The sequence below is a fragment of the Talpa occidentalis genome, unplaced genomic scaffold, assembly GCF_014898055.3.
Source record: "Talpa occidentalis isolate TD23 unplaced genomic scaffold, MPIMG_talOcc4v2.1 talOcc4.10, whole genome shotgun sequence".
NCBI lineage: Eukaryota > Metazoa > Chordata > Mammalia > Eulipotyphla > Talpidae > Talpa > Talpa occidentalis.
In genome coordinates, this window is record NW_023600993.1 from 14,602,394 (window position 1) to 14,628,312 (window position 25,919).

The 25,919-nt window shown below is 38.4% G+C and overlaps 1 long non-coding RNA gene across 2 annotated transcripts in view; it reads right to left on the reverse strand.

Annotated features, from left to right (window-relative positions):
* The window catches only part of LOC119252581 (uncharacterized), a 247,423-nt gene that overhangs the window by 65,989 nt on the left and 155,515 nt on the right, over nucleotides 1-25,919 (reverse strand). For both annotated transcript variants that reach the window (XR_005126851.2, XR_008550324.1), the window contains exons 4-5: nucleotides 24,191-24,314; nucleotides 8,568-8,633 (exon numbers count right to left, since the gene is read on the reverse strand). This is a non-coding gene — a long non-coding RNA (uncharacterized LOC119252581). The remainder of the gene's footprint in view (nucleotides 1-8,567; nucleotides 8,634-24,190; nucleotides 24,315-25,919) is intronic.

Sequence of the window (25,919 nt, forward strand, 5' to 3'; positions counted from 1 at the left end):
AGTGGATACACTGGTCTCAGAGCACATGAAGGTGGAGAGCATGGGAGTAGACTCCAGAAACAGTAGCTACCATTCTCATCAATGTATCTTTTGTTCTGAGTCTAACTCAGAAACAGCAGAGCTCCTGGGTGGTCTAGGAGGTTATTGGAAGAGCCAGGATGATGCTTAGCCATTAACGAGCAAGGTTAGATGGAGCTTCTAGCTGTTTTTTGTTAGGAAGATACTATAGGATCTTTGGATATAACTCCGTGTGTGTGTGTGTATGTGTGTGTGTGTGCGTGCACGCGCACGCACATGCTCACTAACATCAATATGTAAAATAGAGTTTTGATCTTATTTAAATAAGATAGAGATGCATGATATTTCTTAGTCTTGAGGTTTGAACTAAGAATTGAGTGACTGTATAATGATAATGATGCCCAAAAAAATATTAAGAAAAACTTCACATTTGAATAACAATCATGAGATAGCTACTGTTTATAAATACAGGGAATTGGGGAAGTTAAGTTGTACAAGGCAGAGAAGCAAAGGAATTATGCAGTCAGGATTAAAGGATAGATCTGGATGACCCCGAGTTCATCTTTAATGACCATAGCAGAGACTTTCGCATCTCACCTCATAGATCTCGTTTCATGGGGCTGATAAACCAGACAACTGGCATTGTTGTGTGATACTAAAGCTGAGGAAAGATGCCCCTGAAGTAAAGTATGTCCCTCCGAGGTTTATAATTCTGGTTAATAAAGCTATTCCTAGGGGACAAGGGTGTGAAGTACTTTCTTCTAATTAGCCACAATTTGACTGGAGATGGATACCAGACAGGGATAAGGATTAAGTGTCTGTATCTAAACAGAGCTGTGGGTTATGAGGCGATGGAGGACTGAGGTGGAGTAGGAATCTGAAGAAGAACAGGAGACATAGAGTTATGTGCCTCATAGCTTTCAAACTGACTCTGCCCACAACCACATTGGAATTTCTGGAATCTCAGGTGGTCTGACAGTCTTCTAAGCTGCAGGTTGGGAAAGGTGACAACATCATGACAGAATATGAGAGCTGGCAGGGATCTTAGGATCACTGCATCCTGTGGTTTCCTAAGTTGCAAAGGAGGAAGTCATTTTAGCTTAATGAATCTTATCTAGAAGCCAGGTATACAAGAGACGAAAGCAATTCTTTGGGTTGGAGTTGGGTTGAGATGCTAATGTTATGAACATTGTTTTTTTTCCCTTTCCCTTCTTTTCAAGTACAGCCTGTTCAACCCCAAAGTCTGTATGGTGCTAAAGGGCATAGTCAAAAAATCACTAAGGGTCCTAACACCTCTTTTTAGATAAACAAGCTTAATACTAAAGAGACAACATAGTTGTCAGGAGACCTCGACCTCATTTCTCTTGATGTCTGAGTCAACAATTTAGCTATTGTAGCAGGTAGATTTTCTACAAGCTGATTTTTTTTTTTTAAAGATTGATTTATTTATTTATACAAGCACTGGGTACAGTCAGAAGCGCGGGAGGGTGAGAGAATTCACCAGAGCCAGAGCGGGGAGCAGAACAGGCAGACTGATAAGGTACACTGATGAGGGGAGCAGCGGGCGGCAGGAGAGGTCTGTGCGCCATGTGGGACCCTCCTCTGGTGGCCAGGAAGCAGCCGGGGATCGAACCGGCACTGCAGAGGCTGCGGGCAGCTTCGCAACCCAGCGCTCAACTGCTGCACCAACTGGGGAGGCCCAGGCTGATCTATCTTATCCCCATTGCTAGGCTCTCAGGAATGACAAGTCAGTCAAATGTCACCAGCACTATGGCTATTGCAGTAATTGACCCAGGGCCCCTCATGTGCCAGGATATACAGAGCCATTCATCTACTTTATCATAACTTCACAACCAAATTAGGAGCTAAGTTTTATCCCCATTTTTTGGATGGCGCATCTCAAGTTCAGATAAATTGGCTAGTTGAAGATAGTAAAGGAAGTGAGTTCAGGAGCCTGGATTTGAATGCTGTCTATCTGACTCTAAACACTGTCATTCTTCTCACTGTCTCACATTTGGATTCTCAAAGAGAGTGTTACATTTTATGTTCCTTTTATGTTTCCCTTCCTAAATGACCATCAGAATAAAAAAATGCCTTCTAACTCTGAAACTAAATCCATGTTTAAAACACACATGCAGTGGCCATACAGGTTTATAGAAAAAAACCAACTGAACCATTTGAATTTTTTTAATTGAGTTCACTGGGCAAAGCTACCCAAAGAGTTCTGCAGCCCCACAAAACTCCAGCTTCTGTCCTTGGATGGACAGTGCCCAAAATCCTGGTGGGAGGCAAAGGACAAGCGGGAGGTTAAGGGAGGGAAGGCACCGCCCTTGAAAATATCGCCGTTCTGAGCTCAGAGCTTACTCCACAGGGGTGCCGAGCAAGATGAGAAACTGACCCTATATGTTCAGTGGGAAAATCAAAAAGTAGGCCAAGTGCACATTAGTTAATATTAAAGTGTGAGTCTCTGGAATTGTTTCTGCAAATCCCTCACTCACTGGTCTAATTAGGGAAAATGGAGGATCCCAATGTATCAGTAATTTCACACCAGTGGAAAGCATTGGAGTTACATAAATGTTTACCTCAATAATCCAGGCATGGGGCTATGCCTGTCTCTGCACAGGTTGTGAAGGAGGGGACATGAGCAACTGCCCGAGGCCAGTGAAGTTGTTTCCCAAATGAGAAAGAACTAGTCACTGGTCATTGGTCACACTCAGCATGCATCGAATGATAGGATTCTTAGTAAATCAATTTTGAGATTGCCCCCTGGCAGGCTGCTTCGTTCCCACTAGCGCCTACCCCCATCTTGGGCAGTGGCGTGGATGTATCAGCTATCATTTCTGCCTAGGAAGTTCCCAGATAGAAGGAATGAATTGTCCCCCCTCTCTCTGTGCTTCCACTGATTTATGTTTAATTGTCCTAAAATACCACTGGAAAGACATGTAATACACAACTATAGCAAACAGCATCCCCACATGTTTTGTCCCAGGTTTGTACAATAATAATAATGCACATTGGCACACATCTTGACCATTTACACAACCTTTTCTCCAACTTCCATCAACTCCTTTCTAATAAGAATGTTGCAGGGAACCAAGCAGGACTGTTCAGCTGGATATTTAGCAACTAATTATCAGACAAGTTCAGCAAGTTTCCCAAGATCACACAGCTAACAAATTGTGAAGCCTGAGTTTGAATTCCAGATCCTTGATTTCTAACTCAGAGATATTTCCCTCTCCACTCCGCTCTGCTTCCTTTGTCACCAAAACATTAGTTTTGTCTGTCTTCCTGTTCATTGTGTATTTCCTCACAAATATCTATCTTCCAGCCAATGATAATGCAGTAGAGTATTTTTTCAATCCTCACTGAGTGGTGTTCTAATAATTCTTAAATACTCATCAGTAAAACATTTCGACAAGGTTATTAAGTCCTTCACAAACATGTTAGAGGGCCACTTTAGCAGCAGCCAAAAAATGCATTAATACATTCTTGTGTGTGAAGTAGGTTAAAAATAATATGTACACTGGAGATAATGGAAACATGTTGACATTATTAAGGTTATAACACATTTGAAGTTACCTTAATTGTAATATTGAGCAAATTAAAGATTATCAAGTACAGTGTCCCTGAACATCCTAGAGCAGCTTCTTTCCCCATTTGACTAATTGCTGTGACACTTGAGATCTCAGTGTGATGTTTTCCTCCACACAAGTGCACAAGTGGAGGCCACCGTACCTCTTTAAATAAACAGGCAGATGTGCTTAAATAATAAATTAATTTATCGAGAGAAGTCAGAGTTGCAGCCTTGATCCTTTGGCTCTGCTGCAAACATCCTCTGCCAGCTGAACAAAAGGGAGGTAGTTGCAATTTTTGCTCCACTGAGCATATGTGCAAAAGAGAGGTTGCTCTTGTTGTTTTTCCTATAAGTGAGCCCAGGAGAGCATGAGGCCCCACCCTCTGCTCCATACAACTATCTTGGAATGCAGGGCTCAGCAGACATTTGCTCCCAAATAGAAAATACTTTAGGTTTTGTGGGTTGGCTGGTGTCTGTGTTACTGTTCAACTCTGCTGGGAAATGAGAAGGCAGCCAGAGACAACAGGTAAATAAATGGGTGTGGCTATCTTACCATATTTTCAAAAACAGACCGTTGCTTAATTTGGCCAGTGGGGCGCTGTTGATTGCCTACTCGTAGTGGAGTAGATGGCCCGCAGCCAGTGCGGTCAGGACAGGCGGGTCGCGGGGTCTTGGAACCAATCATTCTGTGTGGTCTCACACTATTCACTTGTGGTCTCTAAGCCTCCATCTCTCCAAGGTCATTCTTCTCTCTGATCATCTGAGACTGTAACTTACTCTTAAAGAGCAGTAGGATGCAGAGAATGAGAATTCTGATATTTATGTAAAATACTTCTTATTTTTAGATCTTAGCAACAAATTCAAAATTTAAAGCACACAGTGCTGGCTAAAGAAAAAAGAAATCAGAGCTAGCGGAACTGTCATAATGAGAAGACCCGTCTTACATCAATATAAAAATCAAAGGACCAAACTTTCAGAGTGAACAAATGAATGAATATGGGTTAGTTACTTCCGAACCATTTCTTCTCTCTCTGCTTTATCTACAAACCTGATTCTTATTTGAGTTACTGGTCCTGACTCTTCATCCATCCACTTACTGAAGCCTGAAGAGAGCTATATTTGACTTTTAACTAATCTTCTTCTAATCACTGGTACTTTTTGTTTGGTTTTAATGGAATTTTTTCTTTCGTTTTCATTCCCAACTACTCTGATACCTTAATTCAAGACCGCATCACTTCTTCCCCTTATTTTAGTACCTTATCACTTCTTAAAATATTTTATTGAGGTAATATTGGTCTACAACACTGCATGAGATTCAGAGGTATAGGGTCACAACTCTTCCCATCTGTGTCACCACACACACCCGGCCTTATCTCTTTTACTACTGATCATGCTGTGGTTAATATTGTCTTCAACCATGTTTCGAACTCAAATGAATTACTATCTCTGAAACATGAAACTGATCGTATCACTTTCCAGTGTAAGACCCACTGAGGAATCTCCATTATCCAATTATTAGCAAAAGTATGAATTACTGGCATGGCTTGGGATGTGCATTGCTACATTGTTTCCATGTGCCATGCCCCTGACATTGTATAGGGCCACCACACCAAGTCATTTTCTGTTCCCCATGACCTTCAGCTCACTTATAGACAATCTTATGCTGGAACCGGGACACCTGCATCCTCATTCCACTCCAACCTACATGCACACATAGTGTCCATCTTCACTAGTCATAAAATACCTGGGATTTTCTTGAGATCAAAAGAGAGAAAGACCAATCTTACATGCAGAATGAAGAAAATAGGCCCTTACCCTCACACATAAATTTAGGGAATAGAATAACCCGAACTAGGTTGAAAGGAATAGTTTTCTTGGTGCTTGTAAATGCAGGTGCCTTTTCCATACTTGGCTATCTCTGTCTCTCTATTCCTCCTAATTTTGCCCACTGCCATTACCATGGCAATTTACTTTTCATAATTAACAAATAGGATGGTGACACCCTTGAATGTTTCTCCACAGAGGTCCCAGGAAGTAGTTATTTCTCGAAGCTTGAGAGATCTTTGTGCTTGCCTTGTACAACACCTGCCAATTAGCCCTGTAACAGTCTGCAGATGCATTCAGGTGCTCAGACACGGAGGCACCAAGTGTATCACTTAAATCTATGCATGTCCTCCCCCATGGCCAGGATCCACACATCAAATTAGGAGGAGCATTGCAGTTACATAAATCTGACATAATAAATGTGGGCAGAGGGAAAGATCTCTCTATCTGACTATATCCGAATCACAGAGGGGATGATATACACAAATCAAGGCAGAGGGAAATGAGGAATGCTGCTAGATATTTAAATAACAACCAGAAAGCTGTAAGAGAATTGTCATCTCCTATAAAGGTCTTGACTAGGGAGATCCAGAGGTTCAGAATGCAATCCAAACAGGTGAGGCAGCTTCAGGAATCTATGGCTCTAAAAATAATGTAAACTGTAAAGGAAATTGTAAAATTGCCAAACCTGAGAGCAAAGGAAAAAGAAGAAATATGTCCTAGAGGGTCTCCAATCCTCTGTCCCTGTGGTTGGGCCAGCAATAGCTCCCCAGTTCCATTGGCATGTCCCTTTTTTCAGAGGAGCAATGCTATGTCATGCACCTAGAAGGCCCCTTTCATTCTCCACGTGAGTCTGTTTTCCAAACCTATCTCCAGTCATCTCTGGCAAGGCTTCGCTGCTATTTCCAGTTTGCATTTTTCTTCCTGGCTCCTCATGAGCCTTGCTGAGAACTTCAAGTACTCAGCACACGGCTCTTGGGTGCACACGTATCTCCACTGGACTCTGAACTGTTTCCCAGAAGGACCTGACTTTTATCTATCTATGAATTCCCAGGCTCTCAGATAACTGAGCTTCAGAAAAAGTCTGAGGAGCTAGCGAATAAATGAGTCTATGGGGGAAACGCCAGTGGCTTCTCAGGGTTAGCTTGCCCACCAGGAAAACAAGCACATGTTTAGGATATCAGCAAAGCAGGGGTACCAAAAAATTGGAAAAATATTTTGAAAGATTTTATTTTATGATCTTATTAAAAAGTACCATGGGACAAATCTCAATGTTATTGGATTTCCTTATTTCTGTTTTACAGTTCAGAATTGCTTTTGTATTATTTTGAATTACATAGGGAGGTCTATCATCTTTTCAAAGCTTAGGGTCTTAAAAGCCTAAAATTCATCCCCCTGTCTCTTTCATTCTTTTATCTTTCTAAGGTTAACCCATTCACAAGCTATGAAGCAGCTACTGCATACCAGACCTTATGCAAAGTGTTAGCAATTTAAGGAAAAAATTGAGCAATACTTTTATTTACATCTCCAACAATATTCAACTTCAATGTTATCAGACTACATTTTTCTCCTGGCCAGTATTTCTCAAAAGATTTTCAAACTCTTTCTTCTGGAATACCAAACCCTCAAGATCCTACCTCCAAAACTGTGTCTTGTGAAGCCTCAAACCCCTAGCCAAGCAGATAGGGCAATCGTGTGAACACATTTGATGGTAATCACAAACTTTCCCCAAGTATTGGATTGCAACTGATATAATAAAAGCACTTAAGAACACATCTTGACTCTTTGAAATATTTACAGCAACAAACCCAAACTTGTCCAAATTTTTTGCCTTTAATTTCACTCCCCAAGAAGCACATTATTTGTTACTATTGCTGCCGAGAAAGAATATGATGTGAAGATATCAATGGAAGGTACTTGTTTCCTTACATGCCTGCAGCAATGAAAGGAAGATAGGAGATAATAATCTATGACCACAATGCTCTGCCGCGTGCATGTGCAGAACATTAATATTTTTGTCAACTTCAGTTGATTAATGGGCCAACACCTTTTGGTTGATAGAGGTTCTTAAAAATGTGCAGGTGTTTCTTTATGGGAAATTCTTTTGTTTTGGTGAAGGAAAGAGGTAGCTCAGAGAAAGTTTTTTGATCCCTAACAATATGCCTAAAGGCACAAATCCAATCCCTATTTTACATTCAAGGGAATTCCAAACTTGAGCCTGGAGTGTGAGCTGTGGTTGAAGCTTCTCAGTCCCCCAGGCTGCCGCATGCACTAGCTTGGATCCAACTGATTCAACACTACCCTTTAAAGATCCAGGAGCACAAAGTATGCTCGCCGAAATGATCCACAGTTGGAGACAAGGAGGCCCCAACCTTAGTTTAACACCTTTAAGAAATAAAACTCTGTTCTCAACTCTGGTGTAATTGAATACATGCACAATAATGGGGAAAGAACTGCAGAAAACAGACTTTCCATTCATTTTACTTATGGTGAAAGCTGGTAGTTCTTTCAGATGATGGCCATCCTTCAGCACCTATATTCGTCATATCTGTTGATGTCAAGACACGGATAAAGATAAGGTAAATCTGATGTTGACTGATTTTTAAAAAAGATGGATTTGTGGGTAGGTACCATGACAGTCTGATTATCCTATGTAATAGAGGAAGTGTCAGGGGAGATGGAAAATATTAGTAGTGATCATGGAAGAGGGGAGAAAAAGAAACATTTTAAAGTGCCTGCTATGTGCCAGGCTTTGTCCTTTTTATACTCTCTTAATCCTGCAGTAAAATATAACTTACAGAGAACTGATACTGAAAGGTTAACCAAAGACATATAGTTACCCACGAGTAACTATAGGTAAGCACACTGTCAAACGAGAATTCAGATTCCAGGGCCGATGCGTCTCTACCCTGCATCATTACAACTTCTACCAAATCCAGGGCTAATAACCAGGGTTTCCAATATTTAACTGGACCAGAACAAACAAAGCAAGCATTCAGCTGAGTTCTTCTGTCTTGATTCATTTTCTGCTTCCCCTTCCCCAGCTTTCTTTTCACTTGACTTTTTGTATTTAAAATTTACACTTCTTGGTATAAATTCCAACAATAAACCAAGACTCTTACCTCTATTCTTTCATGAGAGATTAACTGACCTTTTTTCACAGAAGTGTCAAGGCAGAGGCATGGCAGTCAGGACAAGTGGCAGAAGATTCTGTAAACTAAGAAAAATAATCAGTTATCTATCTACCCCATATATATATGTATGTGGTATATTATTTAGGGGGGCAGGACTAATTACCAACTCATTTCTATTTAGCATTGTTTATTGAACTGACATATAACACTGTGCAAGTTTAAGGGGTACAGCATGGCTCTCTCTATATAATATATAAGCATGTGTATGTGCATATGCATATACATATATATGTCTGTGTATATATTATATATATATAAATGATTACACAGTAAGTGAGTTAACACACCCATCCTCTCACATAGTTACAATTTTTTTTCTTTGGTGAGAAAGTTTAAGATCTACTCTCTCAACTTTCAATATGCAATACAGTATCGTTAACAGTCACCATTCTATGTATTACATCCCAGAACTTACTCATCTTATAACTATAACTCTGTGCCCTTTGACAATTCTGCCCATTCCCCACTCCCTCCACCTCTAGCAACAAGCAATCTACTTTCCGTTTCTAGGAGCTGGTTTTTTTTATTCACATGTGAGATCATTTTATGAGATCACATAGTATTTGTCTTTTTCTGTTTTACTTGTTTCACTTAGCATAATGCCTTCACATTTCATCCCTGTTGTTGCAAATGCAAGATTTTTCTTCTGCTAAGGTTGAACGTATTGTGTGCTATATCTATGTATATATTATTATTCATCTATTGATATATACACTGTTTCATATCTGGGCTGTTGGGAATAATACTACAATGAACGTAGAAGTATGGTATCTTTTCAAAGCCTTGAAATTATTTCTCATGCTCATGTACTCAAAATACATATATATAGGGATTGCTGGTAAAAATACATGATATTTTTACTTTTGAGTTCCCTTCCATATGTGACTCTATCAATTTACTTTTTTCGTTTGGCATAATCCCATTTGCTTATTTCTACTGTTATTTCCTTTGTAGTTACAGTTGAGTCCCCTCCCCCCCAAAGACATCCCTGAAGCCAATACCATGAAGTATTTGCCTGTTTTATTCCAATGATTACTATAGATTTGCAGCATGTTTGGGAGTGATACATCTGTTTTTCTTTTTTGTCAGGATTTCTTTGACTATTGGGACTCTTTTGTGGTTCCATATAAATTTCAGTAATGCTTGCTCTATTTCTTTGAAGAGTATCATTGAAACTTTGAATAAGGATTGTGTTGAATATGTATATTGCTTTGGCTAAGTTGACCATTTGAGCAATGTTAATTCTTTCAATCTACAAACAAGGAATATTTTTTTCTTTTTTCTTTTGTCTTCTATTTCTTTTAGTAGTTGCTTAAAGTTTTCATTGTACAGGTCTTTCACCTCTTTTGTTAAATTAATTCCTAGTTATTCAATTCTTTTTTTATGTATTTGTATACTGGATTTTTATTCTCTTCTAGTTTGTTGTCTGCATATGAGAAAGAAAAACACTTGGTGATTTTACTCATACATGGAACATAAAGAAACAAAGCAAGGAACAGACAAAATTAAACCAAAACAAACCTTAGAAATCTAAATGCAGAATTGGGGGTACCAGAAGGGGAGGGGGCAGATGTAAAGGGGAGAGGAGGCTCCTGTGGCAGAGAATTATGGGTGTTTGGGGGTAGTTAGTTGAGGTTTGGTAACATAGCTAAAGAGGTATGCACTTATACCCCTAAGTCATATACAGTTCTGTAAGCCAGCATTACCTCAATAAAAATAAAAAATACAATTAAACAAATTCAGATTCTCACCCACATGCACAAATGTTTACTTTTCACCACATTCTTGCCAACACTTGTTCTCTCTTGCGTAAGTGAGGACGATTCTGACAGGTGTGAGGTGATATCTCCTTGTGGTTTTGATCTGCATTTTCTTGATGATTAGTGACACTCTGCATCTTTCATATACCCGTTGGTTATCTGCATGTCTTCTTTGGAAAAATATCTATTCTTTAATATCTTACTGATTTTGATGTTATCATAAATGGGTTGGTTTCTTTTTTTCTCTTTTTGATTATTATTAGTAGACATAAATGCATCAGAGATATTGACCTGTAGCATTATTTTCTGTGGTCTCTTTTTCTGACTTTTCATCAGAGTAGTCCTGCCATGTTCCCTCTACAATTTGGGGTAAGATTTTGAGAAGGGTTGGCATTAATTCATTTTTAAACATTAGGTAGAGTTAACCAGAGCAGCTATGTTGACCAAGACTTCTGTTAGGAGGCTTTTTGATTACTGATTAAATATCATTATGGGTCTGTTTAGATTTTCTATTGCTTTTCATTTAGTCTTGGTATGTTGTACATTTCTAGGAATTCATTCATTTCTTCTAAGTTGTCCAATTTGTTGATACATTATCATTCATAATAATCTTTTATGATATTTGCTATTTCTGTGATATTATATGTAATATCTTCTCTTTCATTTATAGTTTCATTTATTTGTAATCTCTTTTTCTATTAGTCTAGCTAAAGGTTTTTCAATATCATTCCTTCCATTTTTGCTCCTCTTACTAGATCATTTCAAGTACCTATATTCTAGTTCATGTATTCTTTCTTCTGCTTGATTGAGTCTGTGTTGAAACTCTCTATTAAATTTTCAGCTCAATCATTGTATTCAGTTCTAGGATTCTATTTGTTTCTGATAGTTCCTGTTCCTTATCTGATATCTCATTTTGTTCATACATTGTTTTCCCAATTTCATTTAGTTGTGAGGGGCTTTTTGTTCACTGAACTTTAAAAGAATTATTCTGAGTTCTTTGTCAGAAGTAGAACACCTCCACTTCTTTAGTGTCAGCTACTAGAGTTTTTTAGTTTCCTTAGGTGCTGTCCTGTTTCCTTGATTCTTTGTGATATTTGATTCCTTGCATTTATCTATGCATTTGAAGAAGAAGTCTCTGTAGTTTTGCTTTGTCAAGGAAAGACTTTCACCAGTCTTCTCAGAACAGTTGGGTCAGATAGTAGTCTCAATGGACAGGCTGGGCTTGCTATTGTAATCTCTAGTTGTATAAAGTCACTGCCTGTACTACGAGGTCAGGAGGGTTGCTGTTGACTAGGTTCTGCACTTTAGTAGGACCTCTGGATGGGCTCCCCAATTGGGTAGGATCCTGACTTGCTCCACCATCTTGTGGGAGCCTCCAGCTGAGCTCTATAACCACCTCTCACATGGTAGGTTCTCAGTCTATGTACCCTGGCTAGACGGTGCCAGTGACTAGGTTCAGGTTCAGGTTCAGGTTCAGGTTAAATTGCAGGTAAGTTTCAGTATTAGATGGAGCCCCAGATTGTGTTCTGCAATCAGGCAGTGCCACAGGCTATATTCTGAAGTTGGGCAGGTTGCAAGTTGGGCTTTGTGATTCTATAGAAACTGGCCACACTCCACTGTTGGTCAAAGTCTCTCTCTGGTTGAGAGTCATACAGCTCTATCTCACAGTTGGGTAGGCTAGATACTGTGCTCCCTGGTTAGGCAGGTTTACTATACAGGCTCTCTTGTGATGGGAGCTGCAGGTTTATTGGGTAGCATCAATAGCTGGACTCTGAGAGAGACTGCAAGCTGTTTTGAGCAATTTGATAGGTCCACTGGCCAGAATCCATGGTTAGAAAGGAATTTAGCCTGTACTCTGTGATTCAGAGGTATCATAGCCTGGGACCAAGTGTTGCCCAGCATCACTGTGTGGGTTCCCTGATTTTTCAGGCCTAGACTTACTCTCAACAATTGGGTCAAGATGCTGGCTTGCCTTCCTGCCTGAGTGGGATTGTATGATGAGCACTGTAGCTACTCATGGTTCTTGGACCAGGCTTCCCGGATGGAGAGGACTGGAAGTTTCCCTCAGCAGTTGGGCAAAGTGGCAAATTTGGTTTGCTGCCTGGGTGGGGAATAGACCAAGTTTTACAACCAGTTTGGCTCCTTGAATGGGGGCCCAAATCAGGCAGATAGACCTCCCTAACCAGATGGGGCCACTGGCTCAGTTCTACATTATGCACCTGCTTTGGATGGAGAAAAAAGTTTTAATTCATTAACATACATTTCCATTCATTTGGCATTTTTCTTGACTATCTACTATTTTGCTGCACTGTGAAGAATCAATAGAATACATGCACATTCAGTTTTCTGTCAGTAGCTCATAGGTTAGTGCTCAAGACAAATATAAAGTTATTTAATATTTGTATAGTATGCAGTGGGTTGTAACTCATGTGAGTGCTAAGGAGCAAGACAACAGGGAAACTGTGGCCACTGACACTGTCACCAATGTTGGAGTCACAAGGTCTAAGTCTCTGTCCTGGAACAATCTACCAAGTCTGCCCTTTAACAAATAACTCAATGGGAATTGCACAAATATCCCTCGCCAGTCAGTGATTTTGCTGTTATCCTCAGCCTTTCTTTTCATAGCTGCTAAAAACAGCACTAGGCAGTTCTGTAAAACACCAGCAAGCTCTATCACAACAGCAGGTGGGCATTTCTCTTTTTCTATTCCTCCTTTACAACAGAAGATACCATCTTAAAATCACCCCTGAGACACAGGAAGCCAAATGCAAACAGACTTAGATCAGATGGGCCTCCCACTTGTCCCCAATAAATCATCTGAAATTAAGAGCACTTCCATTTGGAGCCAAGCAACATGGGAATGCTAGAGGGCAAATGCCAGCCTACATGGGAGGATGTAAAAGCTGGCCCACAGGCAAGGTTGGGGCTCCACACTGCTCTGCATTAAGATGCCACTTTTATAATAAAGGAGAGTGAGCAATCTTTATCCAGACTCCGTGTGGGTTGGATTGTGGCTTTAAATAAATAATTTCAAGCTCTGTGTTTCAGTCTCCCTTGTCTAGTTAGAGTTGCAAAGGGGGAAATAAAATGGCAAAGTTGTACCATTGGATTACCCCAAGGAATGATCTTAATATTTGACTTGCAAACTCTGATTAATACTGCATAGGTAATGCTTTTTATGGAAGGCAGGGGTAGTGATCCACACGTTGGGAGGGAAAAGTCAACGTCAATTACACATGAAAGGAATCTGAAGAGTTCCTCTTTGGGATCAAAGAGTCACAGTGGAAATTGTGGAATTTTTCCCTGGAGAAAAAGGAACCATGAACAGCATTGTTTCAAGAGGGTGATCAGGTGGGAGTATTTCCTTCACCAGATCGTGGAGTCTGCTTCACATTTTAGTTGTCACCAATTCTGTGGCTCATTTGCATATAAAGCATCTGGAATAAGCAAAACTAATTTGAATCTTCTTTTATAAAATGTTAGCTGGATTAAAGGATCAGGTAGCTGGTTCCCTTACAAGATTCACTGGAGGGAAGTCAGAGAGAGAATGAGATAAAATCATTAGGCCAGTCCCACACTGGCAACTGTTCCTGTGTAAATTCAGTCTCTAAAAAGGGTATATTGATCTGGCAGCTTCTTTCCCTCCCCCTCCACACTTCATAGTGTTCTACAGCGCAGGATTCTTTAACTGTACATACACCTGTGACACGCTTATCTTCCCCAAATTTCTCAGGTCCTCTGATCTTTGGCCTCACCACAGGGCTGTGTGGGCACCCCTAGGTGTCCTACTTTAAACACCTGGGTTGCATAATTTCTATCAGCACCTAATTTTTCAGTTGCTTCTTCCCCAACCTCCCAACCCCTGTCCTAATGGTGAGGGCATGTGGCAAAACAACAATGGCACCACTCGAGTGCCTAAAGGAGAAGTTGATTTTAAGATCACTTTTTAAAATTCATAACAAAACTTATTTACAGCTGGCAAGTATCATAAGCCCTCACAATTATTTTAAATGCCTTCATTTAATAGAAAAGGAAATTGAAACCCAAGGAGTCAGAGGCTATCAAAAGGTCATAGGACAAGTCAGTGGCTGAGCCAGGCTTAGCACTCAAGACTTATCATTGCTAGTCCATGGTTCTGTCCTCTATGCCACTGTATACAATTTTATTTAACAAGTAGGTATTGAGATGCAGCAGTGAAAAAGGCTCTCAACCATACTCTGGAGAAATAAAAAGGATCAATATATAACGCTGTCCCCAGGGCTTGCAATTGAATAGAATGTGATAAAATTACCAATACCAAAAAAAAAAAAAAAAAAAAAAAAAAAATCAAAGAAAGTAGCCTAACAAAGAGAGCTTAAAAATACCATTGAGGTTTAGAAGGACAAAATGAACAAAGTTCGAGATTATAGAGAATTTGGAGAAATGAGGGTAAGCCATTCATAATATTGACTGAGTTTGGATATTGTCTTAACCCATGAGGCCAGGTCTTCCATGTTGTGAGTCAACCCATTGGCCCACGTCCGCGAGGGGAGAATGTTCCTTCTAGATAAGGCTGGCCTGCAAGTGCAACAAGGGATGAGGAGTAATGGGGGGAGGATGTGATGTCTGTCCTTCCTTTTGTTGTGCTCCATGGAGCTTCATACTTTTTTTTTTTTTTTTAATACAAGTACTAGGTACAGTCACAAGCACTGGAGGGTGAGAGAATTCACCAGAGCCAGAGCAGGGAACAGAGCAGGCAGAAGGACTGAAGTACACTGCTGAGGGGAGCAGCGGGTGCGACAGGAGAGGTCTGCTGCACCATGTGGGACCCTCGCCAGCAGCCGAGCATCAAACTGGCGAAGCAGAGGCTGCGGACAGCTTCGCAGCCCAGTGCTCAACCACTGTGCCACTGGGGAGGCCCAGGAGCTTAACACTCTTTTCTTCGGAACATTCAAGCACAGCAGGTTCTGAAATAACCTGGTTCCCTTCAATGGGTTTCATTATAATGTTGAGGAAGGAAAAAAACAAGGTTCTGGGACAGGGCTGGTATCCATTGTGTGTCTCCCTATGTCTGCTGGGTTTTCTCAGCTACTCAGTTTTCCTCCCACATCTCAAAGATTTGCACATTAGGTGAGGTGGAATCTGGATTGTTCCAGTCTAAGGAACTGTGTGAGCATGTGTCCTGTGGTGGAATGGTGCCTGCTCCTGCTCTCTGCCTGAGCTGCCAAGGTAGACATGGTCACCTGTGATTCTGAACTGGCATAAGAGGGTTGGAAAATGAATGAATGGAAACAAATTATTGTTTAATATCAGAAGTATTTTGGGGCCTTCCTGGTGGCACAAGGGGTTCACTATGAAGCTATCAGTAGCCACTGCAGCACAAGTTTGATCCTTGGTCTGGGCGGTGACCCACATGGCGCAGCAGACCTCTCCTGTCTCGCCCGCTGCTCCCCTCAGCAGTATATTTCAGTCAATCTGCCTGTCCAGCTCTCCACTGTGTCTCTGGTGAATCCTCTCACACCCCTCACCTCTGGCCTGTACCCCAGCTCTTGTATGCATAAATAACTAAAACAATTCTTTTTTTTTTTTTAAAGAAGCATTTGGAAGTCTTTACTTAGAAGTTTGTTGCTGCTTTGTGACCAGGAATATACTATTGGAACCTAACTCCTGTTTATACCAATTGGCTTCTGGTGAAATTGGTTTCCTTATATGTCCTTTCACTTTAAGTCACAGTTTTCAATATTAACTTTGTTTTTTTAAAAGATTTATTTATTTAATTACACATGTACTGGGTACAGTCAGAAGCATGGGAGGGTGAGAGAATTCACTGGAGCCAGAGCGGGGAGCAGAACAGGCAGAAGGACCGAAGTACACTGCTGGGGGGAGCAGCGGGCGGCAGGAGAGGTCTGTGCGCCATGTGGGACTCTCGCCAGTGGCCGGGGATTGAACCGGTGCTGCAGAGGCTGCGGGCAGCTTCACAGCCCAGCGCTCAACCGCTGCTCCACTGGGGAGACCCAAGTCACAGTTTTCAAGAACCAAGTCACAATGTTGAGTGAGGACTTTCGGTAAAGTCTTGAGGAAAAACTCTTCCATTTGGTTTACTGAGCATTGTTATTATGAATGGGTGCTGGGCTTGTTAAATGATTTTTTTCTGCCTCTATTGAGATGATCTGATCTGATGATCTGGTTTTTTGTTTTTTTAGTTTGTTAATATGGTGAATCGCATTGATTGATTTTTGAATGTTAAGCCAACTGTGAATAGGTTCTTCACAGTCCTTTTGCAAGTTGTTTTCCTTCCTCTCACCTTGTCTCCTGCCTTCTTTTCTTTCTAATTTCCTTTCCCTTCCTTCCTTCCTTCCTTCCTTCCTTCCTCTTCCTACTGTTCTTTCATACTATTTCTCATGTCCTTTGTTTTCATCTTTCTCTTGCTTAATAAAGGAAGTTTACTCAAGACCTTGTTATCTTATACATTGTGGGGATATTTTACTTGATACACTGTTTTATGTGAGGTCTGTTTCATTACCTTCCAAGTTACAGTTCAAGTTCGAGGACTGTGCATTTTTCCTTCTCCCATTTCTGTAGCCCTACAGTGTGTTTCCTCCCCAGTTGAGGACGACTTAGACTCTACTTTCTCTCCTGAATTGTTATTACCTATCTGTTACTATTCAAAAATGCATCCTTTTTTTAGGAGGATTATTGCCAAGTTTTGACACTTGTCCTCATGTCAGCATGGAAGCCTTAGAAATGGTGAAGCCAGCAGCTTTTGACATAAGGATATAGGGATGGTGTCTTTTTAAAGTCTCCATAATTTCTAATCACCTTTTTAGTGCATTTCCCTTCAGATTAAGGTGAGCATAAGTTTGGAAGGAAACTATTAGGGAGAATTTTTCAATAATTAAAAAAAACCTCATCATTTATTTCCTCTAGTAATATTTATGAAATTACATGGTCAACACTTGCAAGGAAAGAGGAAAGTTGGAAGATAAATCAGACAAGATCGTTCAACCATCTTCTCTTCCTTGGCTGCTATTTTTTGGTGTTAAAGACCATGAAGTCGGCCCCCTTTCTTGCCTGGTGATTTGGTTATCTTCTGCTTGTTAGTTTTAAAACACATTCTGAATGATTCCATTATCTGTTTGCAGAGGTAAATTCTATGATTTGGTTTTACTCTGACTTCTTTACACATCATAGACCTTTATTCTAGTTGAAGGTTGAAAGCAGAAACACATGCATTTTTTGCAGTTCTTATCCTTAAATAGTTTAAAGTAATATATGCATATTTCATATTTACAAGGTCGTAAAATGAAAAGTTAGGTTCTTCTCTTCTATCCTCAGAAGTAAAGATTTTTTGTTTCTGTTTACTTGCTGACTTCCTAAATAACATTAAATAATAGGATTTTGCTCCACTTCTTGATTTGTTAAATTTAGATAATATCTATTGATTCTCCATTTCAAATAAACCACTGAAATGGAAATGCTCCTAATATCAAAATCTATTGGCATCTCATCTTAGTTAGCATGCTTAGAAAAAGATTCTGAGAAAGATATCCCTGTGCAGGAAATGTATCGGGACATGCTTGCAGAAGTGACATCTATAAGAATGAATGTGACACAAACAGATTGGGGCAGACGGAGAGGCTGAGCTGTGCACCAGAACTTCAGCTCTGAAGCTGCATAGCCCTTTAGGGTGGTTGTGAATTGCATGAAGTATCCTCACATAGACCTAGCATTGCCAATGGGCTGCCTGTCTGAAGAGGGGACTTAACTTTGACTGAAGCGGCTCCATTTGGCAGATGACAATTTTTGGAATGGGGATCAGTAGGCAGCTCTCCTAGATGTGGGAGAATGAGTGCCTTGATCCAAAAGAGAGATTTGGGTAGCTACAGCACGGTGTCCAATCTACTTTTTAAAACACCAAGCAGACCTATGTAGAACATGCATTTCTTGTTTATATTTGATTTCCTAAAAGCCTGTAATTGATAGAGCTCTTCTTGGTGACAAAAAAAACTTCCACATTCACTCTACCATAATTGCACACAGTCTAGTCTTCAGTGAGGAAAGCACATTCTAATATTTAAAAACTACTCTTTGGAAATTTTATGGGTAATACACAATGATGTAAAAGATATAGATACAAAATAAATTATCAAGATAAAAAATGACTCTTTACAAAATAGAAACTCTGGTATTACTACTAATATCTAGCTTTAGTGTCATGTGTTTCTGAGCCCATTTTCATAAGAAAGGGCTAGCAGGGGTTCCATGGAATTATTCCTGAATGAGTCTCATCAATAAACTTTTCATCCAAATGGAAGGGACATTCATTTTACTCTCTCATATATAGTTCACTTTTTAAAATTTTAAACACATTGGTTTATTTTAGTATAATTTAGACATCACAAAATCTTTGCAAGGTGTGTCAGGAAGGCAATTACTCCTACATTAGGGATGAAGAAAATGAGAAATCTGGAGTTAAATAGTTGAAATTTAGAAATAATTAATTTGATATTTTTTTTAATTTAAAATTTTAAGTCAGCACCAGTGACAGCAGTTAAAAGTAACTGTCTTGCTTGAAGCCTCCTCGATGCCTCTAGTCTCTCTATGACTCGGGGCAGCTTGATATCTTACCCCCATTCACTGAGGACCTATGACTGGTGATTCCTGCTACCCACTTCTCTTCTCCATGAATTATTAGGATTTTGAGCACCATTAATTCAAAAAACTCAAATGTCCTTTTGGTCAAAAGGGTTAAGAGTTGTGAAGCTCGATTTCCATGTCTTTAGCAGATGTAATTAGCAATGATTAAGGCATTTCAAATCACACTGCTACTATATAATTTTTTCTATTTCCAGATTGGTCAAACAACTAATTCCAAGAAATCCTTTTGTTAGATTGTTCTATTTGCCTAGAATGTGCTATCTCCTGACCTAATCTGCTTCTTCTCAGCTTTTAAAAATCATCTTTTCCCCTGCTTAAGTTCTCTCACAGTGAATCTTAAAGAGCTAAAGATAAATTGGAAGGAACTATACACAAATTATCTAGCTGTCTATCCCTAGCTTTATCTTCAAAAGATGTCTAGATTAGACTATTTGCATTTGTTGTCTTTTTTTCTCAACCCCCCCAACTGTTGTTTTTTTAAAAATATTTTATTTGTTTTTGCACATAGCAGAACTGGGGTGTAGGCCAGAGGTACAGGGGGGTGAGAGGATTCACCAGAGACAGAGTGGGGAGAACAGGCTGATTTACTGAAATACACTATTGAGGGGAGCAATGGGCAAGACAGGAGAGGTCTGCTGCACCATATGTGTGTTAGCTCCCTGGCTGGGGATCAAACTTAAACTGCAGCGATGATAGCACTGAGACTCAACCCTTAGGCCACATGGAGGCCCCATTTATTGTCTTTTGAATATGGAATGTTGGGGCACTTCGATTTTCCATTTGGTACCTTTTGAGTGTTAATTTTGTGTGCACATTTTCTTGCTGTTTGATTATGAGGTGTTTTACTTGATTTTCCCTGAGCTGTGAAGGGAAATCAGTGGGTAAGTAAGTTTTCTTTTGTACTTTGCTAAACAAGTATAAGAGATAAATGTTGACTGTCTTCATGATTAAATGAAACACAAAGTATTTCACCAATTCCCAGTGAGTGTTCGAAACAGTTCTTGATCATGTGTTAAGACAAATTTAACCTTTCTACCTATTTTTCTTCCTTTGTATTGTTCCTTCTCTGTAATTTTTGCTTTCAAATAATAATAAAAACATTTACAGCAGATTATAAAAATTGCTTTTGGGTGTAGATTTTTATTCCAGGTAACTTTGGTGATTTTTTCCTAATCCCTGAGAAAGGTTTAGAGCATGAACCACAGCTTTGGAAATGGTTATCTGGGGAAATGATTATCGGCAGATTTCAGAGAGATAAAGAATGATGTTTAAAAGGAGAATATGATGAATAAGAAGCACACTATAGCAAATATATATGACTTGAGACATTAATGTCTCAGGAGATTTGGCTATTGATAGGCAAAGGCCTGTATACTCAAAAGAATAAAATCTGGTGACCTTTTACTTTAAGGCCTATTTTACAATCACAGATCTTTTCTTTTTAAAAGAAAAACAATAAAAATCTATAATTAAAATTTATCATTCTTAACTAAGCATTACTGTCATGAAAATAGTTAATTATTCACTGAGGGCAATACTGTGGAAATCTGATTTGCTGATTAACAAATAAACTCACAAAATATTTCCAAAAGGTTTTCTTATAAACCTGCTAAGAACTCATTTAGCCTTGGAAACCCCTCCAGATTGGCAAGTTACACTGAGGTCTCTAATATAATCCCCTTGAACACATTCTAAAAATCCTTTAGCTTGCATTGGTAGTTATCAAATATATTTAAATATTTGGCAAGAAAATTAAAATATGAAAACTAATACAGCAATACAGCAATTGCCCCCAAACACAGTTTTCCAAGGAGACTTTGATGATACAGAAAGATTTTCTATGGAGGATATTTGGTATTTAAATAATAGGGTTGCATTCTGACAGTGCTTTCTAGAAAAATAAACTTGTCTGAGAAAATAGTAAAAATAATTGGTATAAGCTAGCTATATTTTATCTGAAAGATACAAACAGGGTTAGCAGCTACCTGCAGGGTTATTTTCTATTATGTAAAGTTGATGCATGACATTCAGATTTATAAGTGAAGCATTTTTTGTAGTATTTATTCACTTCAAAAGTAACTGATCATATAATAGCTTTTAAAACAACTATCGTTAGTGTGTTGAAGATATGTTCAATTCAGGCGGACCATGTTAATTCGATGCTTTAGGAATATAAATATTATATAAAATTAAATATACATGATTATTTTAAACATCTGTTTTCAAATAGCCACATACACATTGTATGTGTATATGTGTAGTTACAGATATGACAATAGTTGTGTTATAATTCACCAGAGGCAATGACTTTGAAATCTTTAGCCAATTTATGTGGTTATAATAGACATGGTTAGTTACGGCTGCAGAACAAATAACATCCATTTGTTTTTCTTTTCAAAAATTGACAAAAAAAATTCTATTACAACAGTGCCATTTGAACATATGTTAAAAAGTGTAAGCAATACTGATGAAGTTTTGCCACCTTTAAAACATCTTTTCTGTTCCTGTATCTTCCCTGAGGATGCCAAAGATGTTTTTGATTCATTAAGTCAGTTTGGTATAAGCTTTCTTCTGTGCATGTACACAGAGTGATATTTAGTTGGATATGGTTTTATTGTGCGTGAGTTCTTTTTTAAAATGATAGAATGCCATATTTATTCTTCTGTAGCTTGCTATTGTCACTCTACAATATGTCCTGACAATCCTTTCATAAATTAACCACATTCAGTCTAAATTACACATAAGATTCCATTGTGTGATTATATATTTTTTCCTTTTCATTCGGATGGTCTCTTTTCCCTAAATTTCCCTGCTATCACATCCCTGCTGGGTAGACAGTGCCACACGTGTGTCTTTAGGTACACATACATGTGCTTCCCAAGAGTAGATAATGAGAAGTGGATTCCTTGGTCAAAGAAAATTCACTTATTTATTTCATTTTAAAGGATTCAGAAATATCCTGCCGAAGTGGCTGGATAACTTGATTTAACAGCAGTCGTATTTAAAAATACCCATTTCTCATATCTCACAGCCCTCAAGAGCATCAAGCTTTGTGGCTTTTGTCAGTCTCCTTTTGCATTTCCCTGGCACTGAATGATGCTAAACATCTTTTAAGTCTTTGTAATCTATGTGTATTTCCTATGCTGTGAAGGATATCTTTACATTCTTTGCCCATGTTTCAGTTAAGTTGATTGTTGCTTTCTTGGTAATTTTGAAAAGCTTTAGAATATATTCCGTTTTTAATCTTTTTCAGTTATAATCAGTGAAAACATATTATCTCCAATCTGTCTTGTAATGTTTTAGTTTTTTTGTATCATGTGTCTTACTGATTTATTTTCTGCAAATATAGAATATATCGCTTTTTCTCACAATGTCATTTTCAATGAGTGTGTTGCTGAAGAAGACCTCTCCTATTATAAGTCTTCAAACATCTGAATCCAGCAGATCCTTGAATAGGTTTGAAATGTTTTAGTAAAGTTAGTCCTTTAAATTAATCTATTTGGGATTTTATTTCATTTATATAAATGGTAAGAAGTGTCTAAGATTATTTTACATTTTCCTAACACAGTTGATTGGCATAAAGTCATCCTTTTACACTGCATACAAAACATACATCAATTTAATGTAGTTACAGTTCTGTGTTTAGATTTTTCTATTATTTTTCCTCTCACCAATAGTTTCTGTGCACTGATGCTATACTACATCTCAATAGTCACAATTTTATAATATTGCAAAATATTTGGAAATATGGGAGTTTTCAATATTTCCTACTTTCCAAGAAATCTTGGTCATCTTGTATATTTTTCTTCCATATGATTTTAAGATCAGATTCTCAAGTTACATGAAAAATCATAATTGGGTTTTGATCGAGATGCAATGAAATTTATGATTATATTGAGAATAACTGATATTTTTCAATGTTGTGTTTTCTCATTGGAGTTAGTCTCTCCTTCTCATTGGAATTAGTCTTGAAAGAACTCCTGGATTAATTTTTATTATGTGTGTGTGCTGATACTATTCAAAATTTTCTTATTTTTTTGAGTAAAGTTTGGACATCAATATTTTCCTATTATGTCATCCATTTCATCTAAGTTTTCAAATTATATTTCTGCATCTACAGTTGCACCCACTAACATTGATGTTAGGTAGTTTTTCTTTTGATCCAGACATGCCGATAATGTCTATTTCATTGATCTCTATAGAGAACAAGCTTTTCATTTTACTGATTAACACTTATAATTTGCTTTCTGTTTTTGTCAGTGTTCCTTTCTTATTTCTTTAATTTCTGCTTCTATGTTTTATCTTGTACTTTTTGGAATATTTTTTATATTTTTCTAGTTATTTTACTGTTATTTAGCTCAGTTATGTTCATCCTTTCCCTAATCTAATACATGCTTCTGAAGTCATAAATTTCCCTTGGGCATTCCTCTCATAGCATATTGCTGCTTAATATATAGAATACACAGTGTCACTGATTCTGTTTTCTTTTTTCTAGAACTTCATTTTTCGTAAAATTTAACTCACAGAAAAGTCACAAAAGTAGTACAAATAATTGCACTATACCTTTTATCCAGATTTGCCAATTGTTAACTTCTTGTATGATTTCCTTTATTGGTCACTATCCATATGTATCCATAAGTAAATAAATGCATGTCTTTGAGTGTATGTGTATGCATGCATGTATACATACACACACATACATATAGTTTTCTGAATGATTTGAGAATAAATTCTGACATCAAGGCCCTACATCCTTAAGTGCTTCATACATAATCACAACTGAATTTTCAAATCTTGGAATATAGCATTAACCTAATGATATAATCTAATCTAAAGACCATTTTAAATTAACATTAATTATTCAAATATTCTTTTTCTTCTGATCCAGGAGGTAGAGCAACATTACTCATTTCATTCAGTTGTCAAGTTTCTTAAAAACTTTTAGTCTGGAAAATTTTATTAGCCTTTCTTTATCTTTAATGAACCAGATATTTCTGAAGAGTGTGGATCAATAAACAAATACAGAACTCTAGTTAATAGTTTCATTTTTCACAGAAATAAAGGTTAACTCTGAAACTATGAAAATGATTTCTTAAGTTTAAGAAAATTAGTAAATATGTTATGGAGAAAGAGAGCCAGCATTCTCACCAGCAAAGAGGAGTCACAAAGTGAGAAGACAATACCTGTCCTCTGGAAGGTTCTCCAAGCAGCGACATCCTGGAGTGCTGAGCATCCCTGTGCTTAGCTTCTAAGTGACACTCCTCACTGGAGAAACACACACTCCTGGAAAAACGTCTGGCTCCAGATCTAGGGCATGGATAATGTAAACTAAGTCTGGGATATCTTGGGTCAGAAAATAAAGAAGTGTTCAAAAAATGATAAAGTCACATCAAATAGAGAATCCTGGAGGGATTCTCACTGGCCAAATGTGGAACAGTTTTGAGGCCAAAATAAATAATGATGATAACATATTATATCCTATTGAATAAAATGAGAATTCATGGGTCCACATAGATAAAAATGGAATGATAGATATTAAGATAGGAAACTCTTCCTTACAAGTAGAATTTCAATTTTTTTTTGTTGAACTGTTTTTACTTTTCTTTTTTTCTTTTTTCTTTTTTTTTAAAAAAGATTTATTTATTTATTTATTTATACAAGCACTGGGTACAGTCAGAAGTGCGGGAGGGTGAGAGAATTCACCAGAGCCAGAGCAGGGAGCAGAACAGGCAGACTGAGGAAGTACACTGCTGAGGGGAGCAGCGGGTGGCAGGAGAGGTCTACACACCACATGGGAGCCTCACTCGGTGGCCGGGGATCAAACCGGCGCTGCAGAGGCTGAGGGCAGCTTAGCAACCCAGCACTCAACCACTGCGCCACCAGGGAGGCCCTTATTTTTTTCTTTAACTCAAATTCTTAGATGCTAAAATGTTAAATTTCAATTTCCAGTTGAACATATTTGGATGGTGAAAGGTGGATGTGATGATAGTGGTGGGAGTTGCTTGCTGACTGTAATAAATTTCTGATTTTGTTAAATGATAGTAAATAAATATTGTCCAAGAATTTTTGGTTTTTTGACTAGGTTGAGATTTCCTTCATGCCAAAATGCATGATCAGTCTGTGAACATTCCCTCTGTGTTAAATACAAATGTCTCATTTAAACAGGCATTCTCTTATTTATGGTATGAAATTATATGCAACTGTACACATAATTCTATCTGTATAACAACATTATACCAAAAGAGAGACATTTTTTCATAATATATGAAGTCTAGAGCAGGCCACCCACATCTATACAGTAATTTCGTGACATCAATAAAGTCCCAGACTCCATCTATCATTCTGTTATTCCAATTTCAGCAGGTAACTTTCATCCTCATAACTCTTGTTTACAAGGTAGATACTTTTTTCTCTTCCAGTCTCATGTCATTCTCTACAGAGGAAAAGAAAGGATATGATTTGGCACTTCTATCAGAAATGCTAAACATGAAGATATCCCAATAGCTGTCAGCTTGTCCCATTGCCAGCACTGTGGCAAGTTGCCCCTCTGTGAATTGGGGAGTAGCTGAGGAGAGACCTCTTAGATAAAGAGCTGAGGAGTTATGAAGATATGGATGTAACCTACAGCTTTGTGGTGGGGAAAAAATAGAAATCTCCCACGGAAAATGTACAGAAAGCAAGTGACTTAGACCTGGTAGCAACACCATTTAGGATGAGCACAGGAGATGGAGTTTGCAAAAGAAATGGGTAAGAACCAGCCAAGGAGATGGGGGCTAAAATCAAGAGAGATTGAAGTCCTAGAAGTCAAGGGATGTGAGTATTTAGCAAGGCTCAGAATAAAAATTAACAAGAATTAGAGAGAGAGAGGGACAGAGTTGTACACTTTTGTCCCAGTGTCCACAGCAAGTGATC